General features: G+C 37.8%; 1 pseudogene; it reads left to right on the top strand.

The window, feature by feature from the left end:
- The first annotated feature begins 13090 nt into the window (after positions 1-13090).
- On the top strand, positions 13091-13931 carry LOC125163967 (ras-related protein Rab-7a-like; annotated as a pseudogene).
- The last annotated feature ends 4980 nt before the right edge of the window (positions 13932-18911 follow it).

Genomic DNA, 18911 nt, shown 5'->3' with positions numbered 1-18911 from the left:
TTACTCACTTTGACTTATCGCCCTAATAGACCAGCTCAACATCTTGCAGCTCAGTGCCTATGGGCTCTTTCTTTCTCTCTCTCTCTCACTATCTCCCTCTCCCGCTTTTTCCCTGTCTCTCTCTCCCCAGCCCTCCTTCCCTCTTTGTATGAAAACTTAATTTAATAGAAATTTAAAAAAAATTACAGGATATAAGCAGATACCCAGGTATTTCAGATGCATTAACTAAATGGTTGATTATGGGAATGATGCTTTGACTTTATTTTTCCATCACTATTTCCATAGTTCTTCCTGCGGTATCATGCTAATAGAATAGATGTAATAGTCATTTAAGCACTTCCTTAAAGTGTATTTTTCAATGTTTGGAATTACTTCCAATCTAAAGAAGTTGCAGATTCAAAAAATGAGGTTTTTTTTTCAATAAATAGAAGTACCATTCTGAAAAGTCAATGTGCTTAGACTGCCCTTCGCTCCAATCATGTTTGTAAGAAAGTGCAAATATATTTTTGTTACTACTCATATTTATCCCACGCTTGAGTTTTGTAAACATTTGTCCCAAATGATTTCAAAATTTATTATAGGACTTACTGAAATATCTCCCAATAATATTGCAAAAAAAAAAAAGCAGTTAGCAGATAGATATTTTAATTACCCCTCTTCTGTAGGGAACTTAGATATTTTAGAAGAAACCATTACTTTTATGTATAAGAACATTCTAACTCCATTTAGGAATATGTGAATATTCCTAAAAGTATCAAAATATAACAGAGTGATTCTTTTTAATTGAAAGACCACGAAAATCCTGCTGATACTGAAGCAGTTGCTGAATGGTCAGCAATTTTCCCAAATTGCCAAATATTATTAGAAGTGATTCATGCTGTGATAACTACTTTGTATTAAGAAGATATTTAAAACAAAAAACAATAAAATAGAGTGCAAATTCACATAGATTTCTATTTCTCCAGCTGTGTAGTTACTTAAAAAAACTGTAATAACTGATTGAGTAGTTAAATATCCAATAAACTTGAGCCAAGGATCTATTGTGTAAGTTATGGTTATTACATAACCATATGTAATATGTCTTTATATGTGACAACTCTGAAAGGTTCAATACTATTTTAATTTCTCTCAGAACCATTATGAAAAAAGTTTCTAATGCTTGAAAATGTAAGAAGAAAAACTGTCTCATCAATATTATGGTTTCATATTTCTTAATAGATTTGTTATTCCTGAGTTATTTTACTTCTAGCAGCAATTCTAATATTTATTTTCTAATTAAACTCTAACTTTAGAAATGAATTACGCAGATTTAATGTAATAATGAAGCACTTCAGGGTATTGCAAATGTTCAAAATCTTTCCCATTCAAAGTAAGATTTGTCATTTAACACCTAGAGCAAAATTTTAAGAATTGTATAATTGGAAAAATTCTGATTACTCCATGAAATATTGATATCAAGTTCTTAAAAATATTGAAAGCTTAGTTTATTAATAGAATATGGGAAAACATGTTGGTTTGAATTCAGAATGTTTAAAATGTTCTTTGAGATTAGCTCTATGGGTGTATTTCATAGACAGGAGCTTGAAATGATTTTTTAAAGTTTCAGTTGTGTGTGACAACTTTGAGGAAGCTGAAGAAATTTAGAATCAAGGCATTATTACATAATCAAATTACATGCAAGTAAGGCCATAAGACAACACCAAGCAACCAGAAGGAGAAGAGGACTTGATAAGAACAAAGGTTCAGAGCTATGCATGGATAGTGGCTGGGAAAGGTGACATGGTCCCGTCTTTTATTTTAATAAGAGCAGAACATTTACACAGACTTGGAGAGGAGGCTTCATTCCCTTCTCCTTGAGTAAAAATAGCCATCCTTCAGTAATCAAGGTTTAATTGTAATCAACCATGAGATTTAAGGGTTAGGCTATGGTGGTGAGTTAAAGTAGAGCCCTTGTTCACAGTTTGCATTTTTTTTCTTTGAGAGAGAGAGAGAGAGAGAGAGAGAGAGCTCACAAGGTGGGGAGAGGGGCAGAGGGAGAGAGAGAGAGAGAGAGAGACTCTTAAACTAGCTCCATGCTGAGCAGAAGGCTCCATCCTACAGTCCTGGTATTATGACCTGAGCCAAAATCAAGAGTTGAGTCAGATGACTGAGCCACCCACATGCCCTAGTTTGCATACTTTCTGTAAAAAATCATGTATATGGTTTTTGTAAAATCTGTTTAAATCAGATTGCCAAACACAACTTGTATTGTGGGCTTTATATCAACAAATATCTGAAGGAGAAAATTTTGGACCAATGATAGTAGTCCAATATAAATATGAAAATCTGAAGGCTGTGTCCACCATATATATGCAACTCATTGGAAAAAGACCTAGAGCTTTCCTCCTGCTCCTTTGTTTATATATTATTTCTTTTAGTTTTTAAAGCAAGTAATCTCCTTCTTCATCTAACTATTCATCATGTGGTTTTTCATATATTTTTTTCCACATATAACTAGTCAAGAGGATACAATTATCTTTCCACTTGTTATATTTATCTTTCAAAAAATTTGTAAACATCAAACAAATATACGAGAAAAAAGGGATTTATCTGTTAACTATATTAATCCCATCACCTAATTTCCATAAGAACAGGGATACTGTTGTACTATTACTGAGTATTTTTCAAATTCCATAAGCACATTAATATATAAATTTGGATTGGAGAATAGGTACTTTTTCATCTATGGACCTGTTCTCTAATCCAAGTTCTAAATTTGTGATGTAGGTCATCTGTGATTGAATTCCTTATAAAATGAGGGTCTTCTTAAAAATTTTAAAAGTTTATTTCTTCCTTTTGAGGGGGGGGAGGGGCAGAGAGAGAGAGTGAGAGAGAATCCCAAACAGGCCCTGTGCCCAATGTGGGGCTTGAACTGTTAGATCATGACCCAAGCCGAAACCAAGAGTAGGATGCTTAACCAACCTAGCCACCCAGGCACACCAATGAGGGTCTTTATCTTGTCTTTTTTTACACTTTATTCTAGATTTAAAATTCTGAGTGATCCAATACCAGTCTCTATAATGATCCTAAACCTCCTTGTGTAAAATGTGGTTAAGATAATTTATCTGAAGGCATTTCTTTGGATTTTCATGGACAACAAAAATATTTGTTTGTATTAACAAACCTATAAAACCTATAAAATAGTGATTCTGCAAGTAGATTTCAAGCCTAAATCTCAACATTATTATCAAAACTCTCAAAAGTTTTTAAGTATTACACCATCAAATCTACTTGACAGCTTCTTTCTTGAAAAGATAGTACTTAACCTCAGACACTTTTCTTGAGTTTTATTTAAATACTTCATAAGTGAAAAAGAGAGAGAGATAAACACTGTTAGCTGGATCTCAACAGAGATTCTTGGTATGCCCTTGGATTTCCTGGCAGTCTCAAGTAACGTTAAAATCTGTTCAGTGGGCAAAATTAGTTCAAAAAGTGAATGGCATCCAGCGGTAGGTTAAAAGCTCATAGGAAAAGACCGACTCACCAAAAATCTAGGCATGTTCCTCTGCTAAGATTGATAGTAAAATGTGATAAAGCCCACTTAGTAAGATAATATTTCATAACATGGCATGCGTAGTAGTTGCTAGAGTATAAAATTACCTAAGATCTTTAGAACTCGAAACTTAGTTTTAACAAAAGAGGGCATTGCTTGAACATCTACTGTCTTGCTGGCTTTCAAAATAACAAATTTAGTAGTAGTGTTTAAATCTATATCCAGGATGCAAAACTAGGCAAGAATTCACCTTGCTCATAGATATCTAACATTTAAGTCAAATAAGCTTTTATTTTATATAAATATGTACCAGAAGAAATTTTAGTTGCTGGAAAATGTAGCACAGTCATGAAAGAATAAATTAGTCCAGGTTTCATTTAGGTACTTTTACTTTAAGTACAAAAACTTGGCTAACTTGACAAAAGTTCTTAGACACTAAAGATTAGGTTTTCAAAAAACTATTTTGTCAAGATGGAAAGGTTTTTGCATCAAATGGTATAAACATACCAGGACATAACAGAGTAAAGAAAGGGATCAGAATGTAAGCTCTCTCTGCCCAACCTTACTTCAAGCTTACGCACTTTCTGCTCCCTCAAACTGGAATACAATTCTTTCTCCTGACTTAACACACACACACACACACACACACACACACACACAGTCACACACTCACACACAGACATAGACTTGTCTTGAGCCAAACTACAATGACTCTTCAGAGACTAAAAGTCTAGCAAGAAGGTGGTAGAAAAAAGGAACGACCTATTGAAAACAGGACACATGAATAAGGATCAGTAGAAGCAGGAACACAGAGGCAGAGGTAAGTAGCTATTGGCAGAGAGGTCAGTTTTCTACCATGTGATGCAAGTGTATACAAAAAAGAAGTCCCACTGAGAACTAGATTACATAAGCTATTTACAAGTGGAAAAGAATACCATATATGAAACACATACATATACACCATATATGAAACACACATACATATATACCATATATGAAACACATACATATACACACACTGTGATATATACTTTTTCTATATCAAAAAGGGATAAAAACCCATTGTACTATTGGGCTGTTCTTGATATGATTCATATCAACTTGTGGGAGAAAATTTTAAATCTTCAAAAATTTTGCCATCAAGGGGTTAAATTCTATAACTTCTCTAAGTTTAACTATATAAATAGTCAGTAAAATAAATTACAATGAAAATAGTAATAAAATTTCAAAAGTAATAATTTCTTGATTAAATCACTGAATTTTACTATATCTATGTTCTTTAAATTAATTACATTAATTTGCATGATTGGGATACTATGAAATATATGCCATTATATATCTCTTTTGAAATCTGTATAAAGTAGTGTCATATTTGTAGCCTGGATGTGGCCATAGTAAAGTTATTTACAAAATAAAAGTGAGCAAACGATAGAATTTGGGGTTTTGTGTTTTGAGAACCAGGTCCTGGTACATCATTGTGTGATACACTAAAATTAAATTTTTAAAACAGGTAATTTTTAGCACAAAAACATAGTAGTCTTTTTAGTTCACTTAACCTTTAGTTTTATAATGTAAATTGAAACAAATTCTAATGTTTAGTTTCCTTATTTTTGGTAGATATATGTCTCTGATAATAATATTAGAAATCAATTTGTAGAACAAGATAATTCTCAAATCTTTATATCTAATAACACCACCACCCAGTTGATTTGCATCTGTCTGGAATCCACATGTGTGAGTATAGATGCTCACTTTCTCTTCTATAATAAAAAGGCACAATTTAATGACACAGGGTAATAAGAATCCACACCGTATTTGTATATTCTTATAAAAGAAACAGATTCTATATGCAGTTATAAACCACATTCACAACTACCTGTGAAAGTATAGACACAATGTTGAATTGTGGAAAAGAGAAACTTCTTAAACTGCCGACCAGGTAATCTTTCTGGGGTTGTTCTTAAACTTTGGTGTAAAGAAGAATCATCTAACTTTATTAAAACATTGATGACTGGGCTTACATCTAAAATTCTACTTCAGTAGTTATATGTTAAACCAATGCCCTAAACAATATAGGTGGTCTATGGACCACACATTTAGAAACATTTTTTTGTAGGAAGTAGTAACATTTAATTTCTGCTGAAAAAAATAAATGTGATGTGAATCACATTTCACATAAACTAGTTAGGAATCACATCTAGTATACATTTCCAAGTTATTTGGTATCTTTAGTCAAAAGTTAAAATGAAATTTGATTTACAAAAGTAATAAGCAATTTGAAATGTTTATGTTTACATTCAGTTAAGAATTGTACCTCACTTTTCTCAAGGTATCTTTCCAAATTTTACCAACCTAAGACCATCCTGTAAGTGAAGGAAGAAAAAAATCCCAATAAAGATTGTTTCAATATTAAAGCTGTCAGGGAAACATAAGGGCATTCAGAGAGCTTGATTAATTAATACATGCAACTGGGATCAAATCGTATAGGTCAGCTTCTCCAAATATTTCAGGGTTGATGAGAAATTAGGACCACTAATAAATGAAGAGTGAATGACATTAAATTAATGATGACTTTAAAGCTGCTGGGGTATTGAACTCATCAGTTGAGTTTATCCTTAATAAGAAAAACAGCAAAGAGGAATCTGTGCAATTAGAAGCAGCATGCTTGTAATAAAACCAACTATTGACAAAAACAAGCAGAGAATATTTTATTTAAATGAGGTGCCTTGTTAGATAAATTAAAAGTACTATTATTAAAAAATACAGATAATTAGTATGACAAGGTTACCAAAAAGGCATATTTAAAATATTTTAGTAAACTTCATGATAGTTTCTAACTATTGGAAAAGTACCAGGAATCTTTGGGAACAAAGTGAATGTGAAACAAAAGGAGATACTAATTTGAGTAAAGAGAACATTGGACTAAATACAGGTTGAGGGTAAGAGTTATGCTTGAATCTAAACTCTATGGTATTGCTTACCAGCCATTTCATGATCGATGACATGTTCCCAAACCAGCCACATTTGTCATCAACATTTGCCCTTTTTGTCCCCCAGTGTATCATACATCATGGTCGAGGATATCTAATCATTCAGTTCCCCCAAAGGGCTGATAGTGCATGACAACTTTCTCCCTCTCATTTTCCTTCCATCTAACTACATCTTACTACTCTTTGGTTCTTAGATTGGATGGCACTTCCTCTGAAAAGACTTTCCTGAATTTCCTTCTGGGTTAAGATTATCTCTGTGTGCTTCCATAGCACCTTGTGGGTCCCACTGTAACCCTCATAATCTTGCCTGACCTGTTTACCTCCACTGGATTATTGAAGAAAATGAAACTTTGTTGTGTACCGTTCTATCCCCACATTCCAGCAGAGTTCTCAGGGAACATTTACTGAGGGCATGATTGGATTCAATGGTCCATGGTCTATTAAACTCTTGATTAAGAGGACCTGGGGAAGGGGCGCCTGGGTGGCGCAGTCGGTTAAGTGTCCGACTTCAGCCAGGTCACGATCTCGCAGTCCGGGAGTTCGAGCCCTGTGTCAGGCTCTGGGCTGATGGCTCAGAACCTGGAGCCTGTTTCCGATTCTGTGTCTCCCTCTCTCTCTGCCCCTCCCCTGTTCATGCTCTGTCTCTCTCTGTCCCAAAAATAAATAAACGTTGAAAAAAAAAATTTAAAAAGAGGACCTGGGGAAGATGGTGGCGTAGGAGGACCTGCTGATCACTTAGATTCCACCTACACCTGCCTAAATAACCCAGAAAACCGCCAGAAGACTAGCAGAATGGAGTCTCTGGAGCCAAGCACAGACGAGAGGCCCACGGAAGAGGGTAGGAAGGGAAGAGAGGCGGTGCTTGCTACACTGACTGGCTGGAGGGAGCTGGGGCGGAGGGGCAGCCTGCCGGCAAAGCAGAGCCCCCGAGTCTGGCTTGCAAAAGCTGAGGGGCCACACAGAGTGTATTAGGACAGCAAGCGGGACTTAACATCTGGAAGGTTATAAGCTAATAACTCTGCACTGAGAACGGGAGGGCTGGAGGACAACAGGAGGGAGAGTTGTTGAACCCTGGATGACAGAGCTCAGCTTGGCGGGGAACAAAGGCGTTCGCCAGCGCCATCTCCCTCACCCATCCCCCAGCCAAAATCCCAAAGGGAACCAATTCCTGCCAGGGAACTTGCTTGCACCACGCAAACACCCAATGCTGTGCTTCTGCGGACCCACCCCTCTGGTGGCGGGTCTGACTCCCTCCCGGTGCCGCAGGGCCCCTCCCGAAGTGGATCAGGAAGGATAAGTGAGCTGACCCTGCCCCTCCCACCGCTGTGCACCTTGCCGATCCACCCCAGCTAATACACCAGATCCCCAGCACCACAAGCCTGGCAGTGTGCAAGTAGCCCAGACAGGCCACGCCACCCCACAGTGAATCCCGCTCCTAGGAGAGGGGAAGAGAAGGCACACACCAGTCTGACTGTGGCCCCAGCGGTGGGCTGGGGACAGACATCAGGTCTGACTATGGCCCCGCCCACCAACTCCAGTTAATCAAGACAGCACAGGGGGAGTGCCCTGCAGGTCGCACCACTCCAGGGACTATCCCAAATGACCAAACGGAAGAATTCACCTCAAAAGAATCTCCAGGATATAACAACAGCTAACGAACTGATCAAAAAGGATTTAAACAATATAACAGAAAGTGAATTTAGAATGATAGTCATAAAATTAATTGCTGGGCTTGAAAACAGTATAGAGGAAAGCAGAGAATCTATTGCTACAGAGATCAAGGGACTAAAGAATAGTCAGGAGGAGCTAAAAAATGCTATAAACGAGCTGCAAAATAAAATGAAAACGACCATGGCTAGGTTTGAAGAAGCAGAGGAGAGAATAGGTGAACTAGAAGATAAAATTATGGAAAAAGAGGAAGCTGAGAAAAAGATAAAAAAAATCCAGGAGTATGAGGGGAAAATTAGAGAACTAAGTGATGCACTAAAGAGAAATAATCTATGAACAACTGGTATTCCAGAGGAGGAAGAGAAAGGGAAAGGTGCTGAAGGTGTACTTGAAGAAATAATAGCTGCCAACTTCCCGGATCTGGGGAAGGAAAAAGGAATTGAAATCAAAGAGGCACAGGGAACTCCCTTCGGACAGAACTTGAATCCATCTTCTGCATGACATATCATAGTGAAATTGGCAAAATACAAGGATAAAGAGAAAATTCTGAAAGCAGCGAGGGATAAATGTGCCCTAACATATAAAGGGAGACCTATAAGACTCGTGACTGATCTCTCTTCTGAAACTTGGCAGGTCAGAAAGGAATGGCAGGAGATCTTCAATGTGATGAACAGAAAAAATATGCAGCCGAGAATCCTTTATCCAGCATGTCTGTCATGTAGAATAGAAGGAGAGATAAAGGTCTTCCCAAACAAACAAAAACTGAAGGAATTCGTCACCACTAAACCAGCCCTACAAGAGATCCTAAGGGGGATCCTGTGAGACAAAGTACCAGAGACATCGCTACAAGCATAAAACATACAGACATCACAATGACTCTAAACCCATATCTTTCTATAATAACACTGAATGTAAATGGACTAAATGCGCCAACCAAAAGACATAGGGTATCAGAATGGATAAAAAACAAGACTCATCTATTTGCTGTCTACAAGAGACTCATTTTAGACCTGAAGACACCTTCAGATTGAAAGTGAGGGGATGGAGAACTATTTATTATGCCACTGGAAGTCAAAAGAAAACTGGAGTAGCCATACTTATATCAGACAAACTAGACTTTAAACTAAAGGGTGTAACAAGAGATGAAGAAGGGCATTATATAATAATTACAGGGTCTATCCATCAGGAAGAGCTAACAATTATAAATGTCTATGCGCCGAATACCGGAGCCCCCAAATATATAAAACAATTACTCATAAACATAAGCAACCTTATTGATAAGAATGTGGTAATTGCAGGGGACTTTAACACCCCACTTACAGAAATGGATAGATCATCTAGACACACGGTCAATAAAGAAACAAGGGCCCTGAATGAGACATTGGATCAGATGGATTCGACAGATATATTTAGAACTCTGCATCCCAAAGCAACAGAATATACTTTCTTCTCGAGTGCACATGGAACATTCTCCAAGATAGATCACATCCTGGGTCACAAAACAGCCCTTCATAAGTATACAAGAATTGAAATCATACCATGCATACTTTCAGACCACAATGCTATGAAGCTTGAAATCAACCACAGGAAAAAGTCTGGAAAACCTCCAAAAGCATGGAGGTTAAAGAACACCCTATTAACGAATGAGTGGGTCAACCAGGCAATTAGAGAAGAAATTAAAAAATATATGGAAACAAACGAAAATGAAAATACAACAATCCAAACGCTTTGGGTTGCAGCAAAGGCAGTCCTAAGAGGAAAATACATTGCAATCCAGGCCTATCTCAAGAAACAAGAAAAATCCCAAATACAAAATCTAACAGCACACCTGAAGGAAATAGAAGCAGAACAGCAAAGACAACCTAAATCCAGCAGAAGAAGAGAAATAATAAAGATCAGAGCAGAAATAAACAATATAGAATCTAAAAAAAACCGTAGAGCAGATAAACGAAACCAAGAGTTGGTTTTTTGAAAAAATAAACAAAATTGACAAACCTCTAGCCAGGCTTCTCAAAAAGAAAGGGAAGATGACCCAAACAGACAAAATCATGAATGAAAATGGAATTATTACAACCAATCCCTCAGAGATACAGGCAATTATTAGGGAATACTATGGAAAATTATATGCCAACAAACTGGACAACCTGGAAGAAATGGACAAATTCCTAAACACTCACAGGCTTCCAAAACTCAATCAGGAGGAAATAGAAAGCTTGAAGAGACCCATAACCAGCAAAGAAATTGAATCAGTTATCAAGAATCTCCCAACAAATAAGAGTCCAGGACCAGATGGCTTCCCAGGCGAGTTCTACCAGACGTTTCAAGCAGAGATAATACCTATCCTTCTCAAGCTATTCCAAAAAGTAGAAAGGGAAGCAAAACTTCCAGACTCATTCTGTGAAGCCAGTATTACTTTGATTCCTAAACCAGACAGAGACCCAGTAAAAAAAGAGAACTACAGGCCAATATCCCTGATGAATATGGATGCAAAAATTCTCAGTAAGATAGTAGCAAATCAAATTCAACAGCCTATAAAAAGAATTATTCACAATGATCAAGTGGGATTCATTCCTGGGGTGCAGGGCTGTTTCAAAATTTGCAAAGCAATCAACGTGGTACATCACGTTAATAAAAAAAAAGAGAAGAACCATATGATCCTGTCAATCAATGCAGAAAAGGCCTTTGACAAAATGCAGCACCCTTTCTTAATAAAAACCCTTGAGAAAGTCGGGATAGAAGGAACATACTTAAACATCATAAAATCCATTTATGAAAAGCCCACAGCTAATATCATCCTCAATGGGGAAAAACTGAGAGCTTTTTCCCTGAGATCAGGAACATGACAGGGATGCCCACTCTCACCACTGTTGTTTAACATAGTGTTGGAAGTGCTAGCATCAGTAATCAGACAACAAAAGGAAATCAAAGGCATCAAAATTGGCAAAGATGAATTCAAACTTTCACTTTTCGCAGATGACATGATATTATACATGGAAAATCCGATAGACTCCACCAAAAGTCTGCTAGAACTGATACATGAATTCAGCAAAGTTGCAGGATACAAAATCAATGTACAGAAATCAGTTGCATTCTTATACACTAATAATGAAGCAACAGAAAGACAAAGAAACTGATCCCATTCACAATTGCACCAAGAAGCATAAAATACCTAGGGATAAATCTAACCAAAGATGAAAAAGATTTGTATGCTGAAAACTATAGAAAGCTTATGAAGGAAATTGAAGAAGATATAAAGAAATGGAAAAACATTCCATTCTCGTAGATTGGAAGAATAAATATTGTCAGAATGTCAATACTACCCAAAGCTATCAATGCAATCCCAATCAAAATTGCACCAGCATTCTTCTCGAAACTAGAACAAGCAATCCTAAAATTCATATGGAACCACGAAAGGCCCCGAATAGCTAAAGTAATTTTGAAGAAGAAGACCAAAGCGGGAGGCATCACAATCCTAGACTTTAGCCTCTACTACAAAGCTGTCATCATCAAGACAGCATGGTATTGGCACAAAAACAGACACATAGACCAATGGAATAGAATAGAAACCCTAGAACTAGACCCACAAACTTATGGCCAACTAATCTTTGACAAAGCAGGAAAGAATATCCAATGGAAAAAAGACAGTCTCTTTAACAAATGGTGCTGGGAGAACTGGACAGCAACATGCAGAAGATTGAAACTAGACCACTTTCTCACACCATTCACAAACATAAATTCAAAATGGATAAAGGACCTGAATGTGAGACAGAAAACCATCAAAACCTTAGAGGAGAAAGCAGGAAAAGACCTCTCTGACCTCAGCTGTAGCAATTTCTTACTTGACACATCCCCAAAGGCAAGGGAATTAAAAGCAAAAATGAATTACTGGGACCTTATGAAGATAAAAAGCTTCTGCACAGCAAAGGAAACAACCAACAAGACTAAAAGTCAACCAACGGAATGGGAAAAGATATTTGCAATTGACATATCTGTCAAAGGGCTAGTATCCAAAATCTATAAAGAGCTCACCAAACCCCACACCCGAAAAACAAATAACCCAGTGAAGAAATGGGCAGAAAACATGAATAGACACTTCTCTAAAGAAGACATCCGGATGGCCAACAGGCACATGAAACGTCGCTCCTCATCAGGGAAATACAAATCAAAACCAGACTCAGATATCACCTCACACCAGTCAGAGTGGCCAAAATGAACAAATCAGGAGACTATAGATGCTAGAGAGGATGTGGAGAAATGGGAACCCTCTTGCACTGTTGGTGGGAATGCAAATTGGTGCAGCCACTCTGGAAAACAGTGTGGAGGGTCCTCAAAAAATTAAAAACAGACCTACCCTATGACCCAGCAGTATTACTGTTACGAATTTACCCAGGGATACAGGAGTACTGATGCATAGGGGCACTTGTACCCTAATGTTTATAGCAGCACTCTCAACAATAGCCAAATTATGGAAAGAGCCTAAATGTCTATCAACTGATGAATGGATAAAGAAATTGTGGTTTATATACACAATGGAGTACTAGGTGGCAATGAGAAAGAATGAAATATGGCCCTTTGTAGCAACGTGGATGGAATTGGAGAGTGATGCTAAGTGAAATAAGCCATACAGAGAAAGACAGATACCATATGGTTTCACTCTTATGTGGATCCTGAGAAACTTAACAGGAACCCATGGGGGAGAGGAAGGAAAAAAAAAAAAGAGGTTAGAGTGGGAGAGAGCCAAAGCATAAGAGACTCTTAAAAACTGAGAACAGGGTGAAAGCTTGGGGAGTGCCGAGGAGTCCTCTGGAACCGGAACTTGGACTTCTCTGCCTCTGTCCTCTCTTTCATCTCCTCGGTGGGGGCCCTAGCTATGCTCCCGGCCCGGAGCCCCCAGCAGAGAGGCCGCGTTTGAAGGATGACCTCTAGGAAGGAAGTGTTGCTGAAGGTTATCATCCGGGAGATTCTGGAGTTGGTAAGACATCACTTATAAACCAGTATGTGAACAAGAAATTCAGTAACCAGTACAAAGCTACAATAGAAGCAGACTTTCTGACAAAGGAGGTGATGGTGGATGACAGACTAGTTACAATGCAGATCTGGGACACAGCAGGACAGGAACGGTTCCAGTCCCTTGGTGGCCTTCTACAGAGGTGCAGACTGCTGCGTTCTGGTATTTGACGTCACTGCCCCCAACACATTCAACACCCTTGATAGCTGGAGAGATGAGTTTCTCATCCAGGCCAGTCCCCGGGATCCTGAAAACTTCCCCTTCGTGGTGTTGGGAAACAAGATTGACCTGGAAAACAGACAAGTGGCCACAAAGTGGGCACAGGCCTGGTGCTACAGCAAAAACAACATTCCCTACTTTGAGACCAGTGCCAAGGATGCCATCAACGTGGAGCAGGCATTCCAGATGATTGCACGGAGTGCACTTAAACAGGAAACAGAGGCGGAGCTATACAACGAATTCCCCAAGCCCATCAAACTGGACAAGAACGACCGGGCCAAGGCCTTGGCGGAAAGCTGCAGTTGCTGAAGGGGCAGTGAGAGCAGAGCACAGAGTCCTTCACAAACAAAGAACACACTTAGGCCTTCCAACACAAGCCCCCTCTCCTCTTCCAAACAAAACATAAAGTCATCTCTCAAATCCAGCTGCCAAAAGAAACCCCAACAAACATACTCACCCTTACACACACACACACACACACACACACACACACACACACTCACACACACCCCTATACCTACACCTGACACAAGCAGACAGACTCCAGCCCAGGCCTGTGATGACTCGGGGTGATGGGGTCTGCCCACCCACTACATCAGCCCTCGTATGGCAGCCAGGACAGGCAAGCTGTAGAAATCGTTCTGGTGTGGAGTCGGCATCAGAAGCTATTCTTTTTGTCCACTGGGGTGAGAGAACTGTTTACAGTTAATCTGTGTCTAATTAGTTATCTGATTTTTTTAATGGTCTTGTGGTCTTTTTACCCCCCCCCCACCCCTCCCTCCTGTGAAGGCTACCACTTGGAAAGGCTGGTGCCCCATGCTTCATTACAGGCTCACACCCAGTCTGATCAGGCTGAGCTTTGTATGTATCTGTTAATGCTTGTTACTTTTAACTAATCAGATATTTTTACAGTATCCATTTATTATGTAATGCTTCTTAGAAAAAAATCTTATAGTACATGTTAATCAATGCAACCAATTAAAAATGTATAAATTAGTGTAAAAAAAAAACAGAACAAACTGAGGGTTGATGGGGGGTGGGAGGGAGGGGAGGGTGGGTGATGGGTATTGAGGAGGGCACCTTTTGGGATGAGCACCGGGTGTTGTATGTAAACCAATTTGACAATAAATTTCATATATTGAAAAAAAAGCTTCTTGATTAAGATATTAAGATATTTTGCATAGGAACATATACAGGAACACCTCATAGGAGGTTTACCTGTATGGAATCTATTTCTCAATATCTGTTGCAAAGCTATTTCACAAAACAAAGCCCATGGACTACCTATATTAAAATCATCTGGGACTTTATTAAAATAGCTAAGTCCTAGTATCCTACCCAGTAAGTTTTAAAATAAACATTTCGGGGGTGCCGGGGGGCTCAGTCGGTTGAGCCTCTGACTTTGGCTCAGGTCATGATCTCCCGGTTCGTGTGTTCAAGCCCTGCAATGGGTTCTGTGTTGACAGCTCGGAGCCTGGAGCCTGCTTCAGATTCTGTGTCTCCCTCTCTGTCTGCTCCTCCCCCGTTCATGTTCTGTCTGTCTCTCTCTCAAAAATAAGTAAACATTATAAAAAGAGATTTTAAAAAAGAGACTACTGGAAGTTGCACATAATACTTAAAAAAAATAAAACAAAATAAAATTTCTGGATATAGACTCGTGAGATTCCCAAGCACACTAAAATTAAGGAACCCTGCTGAGAAGAATGTATGCCAACGATGGGTTTTTATGGATTCTTGGATGCAGAATTTTATCTATACCATTATCTGACAAAAGTAAAGGATACAAAATTCTTAACTCACAGATCCATAGCAGTTTCATACAGAAAAAAAATACATATAAATAAACTGACCAGCAAATTCTTTCAAGTTGCATAAAATAATATTTTAGAAGGCAACAGAAACAGCAGCATTGAGCAAATGGGCAGATACACTAAGCCACATATATCCTGCATTGTCAGGCATGATTGGACTACTTTTATATCAATCTGAAAGTAGTGGTGTAAGATATTCTACTAGTGAGCTAGTCAGGAAGGATAAACTTATATTAGTTTCAGATGCAATTGTTGCAGGACACTATGATGAGAGATTGTCGTGTGTGAAATAAAACAATCCAGGCTTGATCAGGCTAAGGTCCAGGCTTGACAATATAGCAAGATAGTTCTAACTGGTGAGAGAGGAACACTATCCCTCTGACCATCCTCACTTTAAAGTACCACAGGCTTTTTGTTCTGTTTTAGTTTCTCTGTAAAAACACCTCATCTAAACTGTGTCATATAAAAGCAGTTCTTATAATTGTTCCACAGGTCTTAATCGTTGACCCAAGCAAATTATTTGAAAGAGAAAATAGCTAGCAAAATATTCTTTTTTTTAAGTTTATTTATTATTTACTTTGCAAGAGAGAGTGAGCTAGTGGGGGAGGGCAAGAGAAAGATACAGGGAGAAAGAGAATCCCAAGCAGGCTCCACACTGTCAGCACAGAGTCCAATGTGGGGCTCAAACTCACAAACTGTGAGATCATGACCTGAGCTTAACCAACTGAGCCACCCCCACACCCCACTAGTAAATATTCTTATAATCAGTGTGCTTATATACCCTAGTTTTCCTGAGATAGTCTAATCCTATATTTCTACTGTAGTTATTAATTATATTTCATTCTTAAAAGTGCCTCAGTTTGAACAATAAATTGTATGACATCCAAACTTTAAACACTATTGGTCAGGTGCCTGGGTGGCTCAGTTGGTTGAGCGTCCAACTTCAGCTCAAGTCATGATCTCACAGTTTGTGAGGTTGAGCCCCGCGTCAGGTTCTGGGCTGACAGCTCAGAGCCTGGAGCCCACTTCGGATTCTGTATCTCCTTCTCTCTCTGCCCCTCCCCCACTTGCGCTCTGTCTCTATCAAAAATAAATAAATGTAATAAAAAATATTTAAACAGTATTGGTAAGTGGCATGAGTCCTAGAAAAGTTTTTGGAAACAAGATGCAATTTTTCAGTGGCAAAGTTCTTGGTTTGTATTAAAATTTTGAAATAAAATCATTACATTACTAAATTACCAACACAATTATATTTGAGCAACTATAATCTCCAAGGACATCTGGAAACAATCACAAAAGCAAATAACAGAAAATTTACAATATTCTATCTCAGGCTGGCCATCAACCCCACTCAAAATCATTTGACATGCCCTTTGTCAATGCCCATTCTCAGTCCCCTTGATTGTACAGATTGTATCTGGAGCAGTATATAGACTATTAGTTTAATCAGTGAATTTCTAATTTTTTGTGCTCTTGTTGAAATGAAATTACTTTTTGCCTCAGGTTTTAATTTTAATGGAAATTTAATAGTGAGAAACAGAAAACAAAATAAAGGAAAAATAATCCCAAGTGAGGGAAGAAATTTCTAGGTAATACTCAGTCCAGTTGCCTTTTCCTGGCTAAGGTTAGCAAGAATTATATAGTCCCTCTCACGGTAATCCAGGAAGATAGTTTTAAAAGTCATTTGCTACTATTTTGAAGATTTCACTTGCAATTCCTGCCAGTGTTCAAAGAAAGTCATTCCTTAAGCATTGCAACAGATATGTAGATTGAGAGGCAACTTCAATAATTTCTTACAAAAGTGAGATTTGAGACTCTGTCAGGTGAAGTATGGGATTTATGAGCTTCATTTGAAATACACTTATTTTTGTTAAATGACAGAATCAAAGTTAAATAACTGTTAAACACCAGTTGCTCTTAATGCAACTGTGTATAAATAATGAAAATTAATCATCCATCAATTGTGCAACATTGGCCTAATAACAATCAAACATTTGTCATCTTGTTTATTTATTGTGAAGATGTACATTTCAAATTTTACTTTTTAAATGCTTTAGCTGAGAAGGGTTTATGCTAAAACATAACACTGAGTATTACTTATTAATGTCCAACTTTCTTATATATAGACAAACAACTATTATTTGTTGAGTCCTTTTAATGGGCTGGACATTTTTCAAAGTACTTTACTACAGTTTTATCTCAATAATCCTTGAAAACTCTTAAGAAGTAAACATTATTTATATTCTTCACTTTAGAGGCTTTTAAATTGAGGTACAGAGAGATTAGTTGATTGTCCCAGAGCAAGTTCGCTGTATCAGAGCTAGGATTGACATCAGAGCCTTTATACCCAAACACTTTTGGGTGTTGCTTTCCATTGACATTTCTATAGCACGTAGTCAGTCAGTTTGTGTTTGCCACTGATTATATACCACCGTTTGAATGAATCCATTTTGGCATCTTGTAGCTGTAGTCAAGGAATTATAGATTAGCTAATGGTATTTGTGTTAGAAAGAGGATATGTATGATTACTTATGTTGTATTAGCATACTGGTGAAATGAAGAAGACTTTCATCTTTATAAATCAAAGGCATTGCTATAAACCTTTATTCACTGCACCCCATCCCCCTCCATCACCATAAATTTCCTGATATTTTTCTTTTAAAGACTTTATATCCTGAACAGAAAAAGACATATGGGATATACCTCCGTGTTATATTAGAAAGCTAAGCACCAGATTTCATCTCAAGAAGAAATTATTTGGAGCAGGTATTCCAAACCCCAAAGGTGAAGAGGACCAAGAATCTAGTGGACAGTATGTTGTTGTAGGCTGATAAATGTAAGCATGTATTTTACCTTTTGTGGCCAGGAGATAATAGGGAATTGTGGGAAGTGTGGCAAATCAGAATATGTATGCCCTTCCTAAAGTCTCAAGGATGATGAAATGCAGGGACAATAGCATGACTATTTCTAGATGAAAATCAGATATCCAGATTATTATATGAAATTTAATGTTCAAATGTTCATAATAGATGCAGTTTAAATCACTGGCAAGCCAAACAAATAAAACAGTTGTGGTCCAGATTCAGTGTATTCTCCCAGTTTAGCTTCTGGTCTATGGCACATACATATCTTCCTCAACATATTATGGGGTTACATCCTGATAAATCCACTGCAAATTGAAAATATTATAAATTGAAAATGCATTTAATACACCTAACCCTACTGAACATCACAGCTTAGCCTTGCCTAACTTATACATACTCAGAACATTTATATTAACAGTTGGGCAAAATCATTTAACACAAAGCCTATTTTAAAATAAAGTGCTGATTATCTCCTCTAATTTAATTCAATAAATTAAGTAGTTCACTGAAAGTGAAAACAGAATGGCTGCATGGGTACAGGTAAGGTTGGAAGTGCATCGGTCATTTACCCTTGTGATGATGTGGCTGCCTGGGAGCTTTGGCTTACCATCACTGCCTAACATCACAAGACTATTGGACCACAATACACTAGTCTGGGAAAATATCAAGATCAAAATTCAAAGTATGGTTTCTACTGGATGCATATTGCTTTAGCACTCTCATAAGGTTGAAAAATTGTAAGTCGAACCAATGTAAGTCAGGGACCATCTGTACCATACAGAGATAGTGAGGAGAATCATTGTACATAGTACATGGTTC

Source organism: Prionailurus viverrinus, chromosome B1 (assembly GCF_022837055.1).
Source record: "Prionailurus viverrinus isolate Anna chromosome B1, UM_Priviv_1.0, whole genome shotgun sequence".
Lineage (NCBI taxonomy): Eukaryota > Metazoa > Chordata > Mammalia > Carnivora > Felidae > Prionailurus > Prionailurus viverrinus.
Note: the sequence above shows the minus strand (reverse complement) of the source record. Positions and strands in the feature narration are given on the sequence as shown.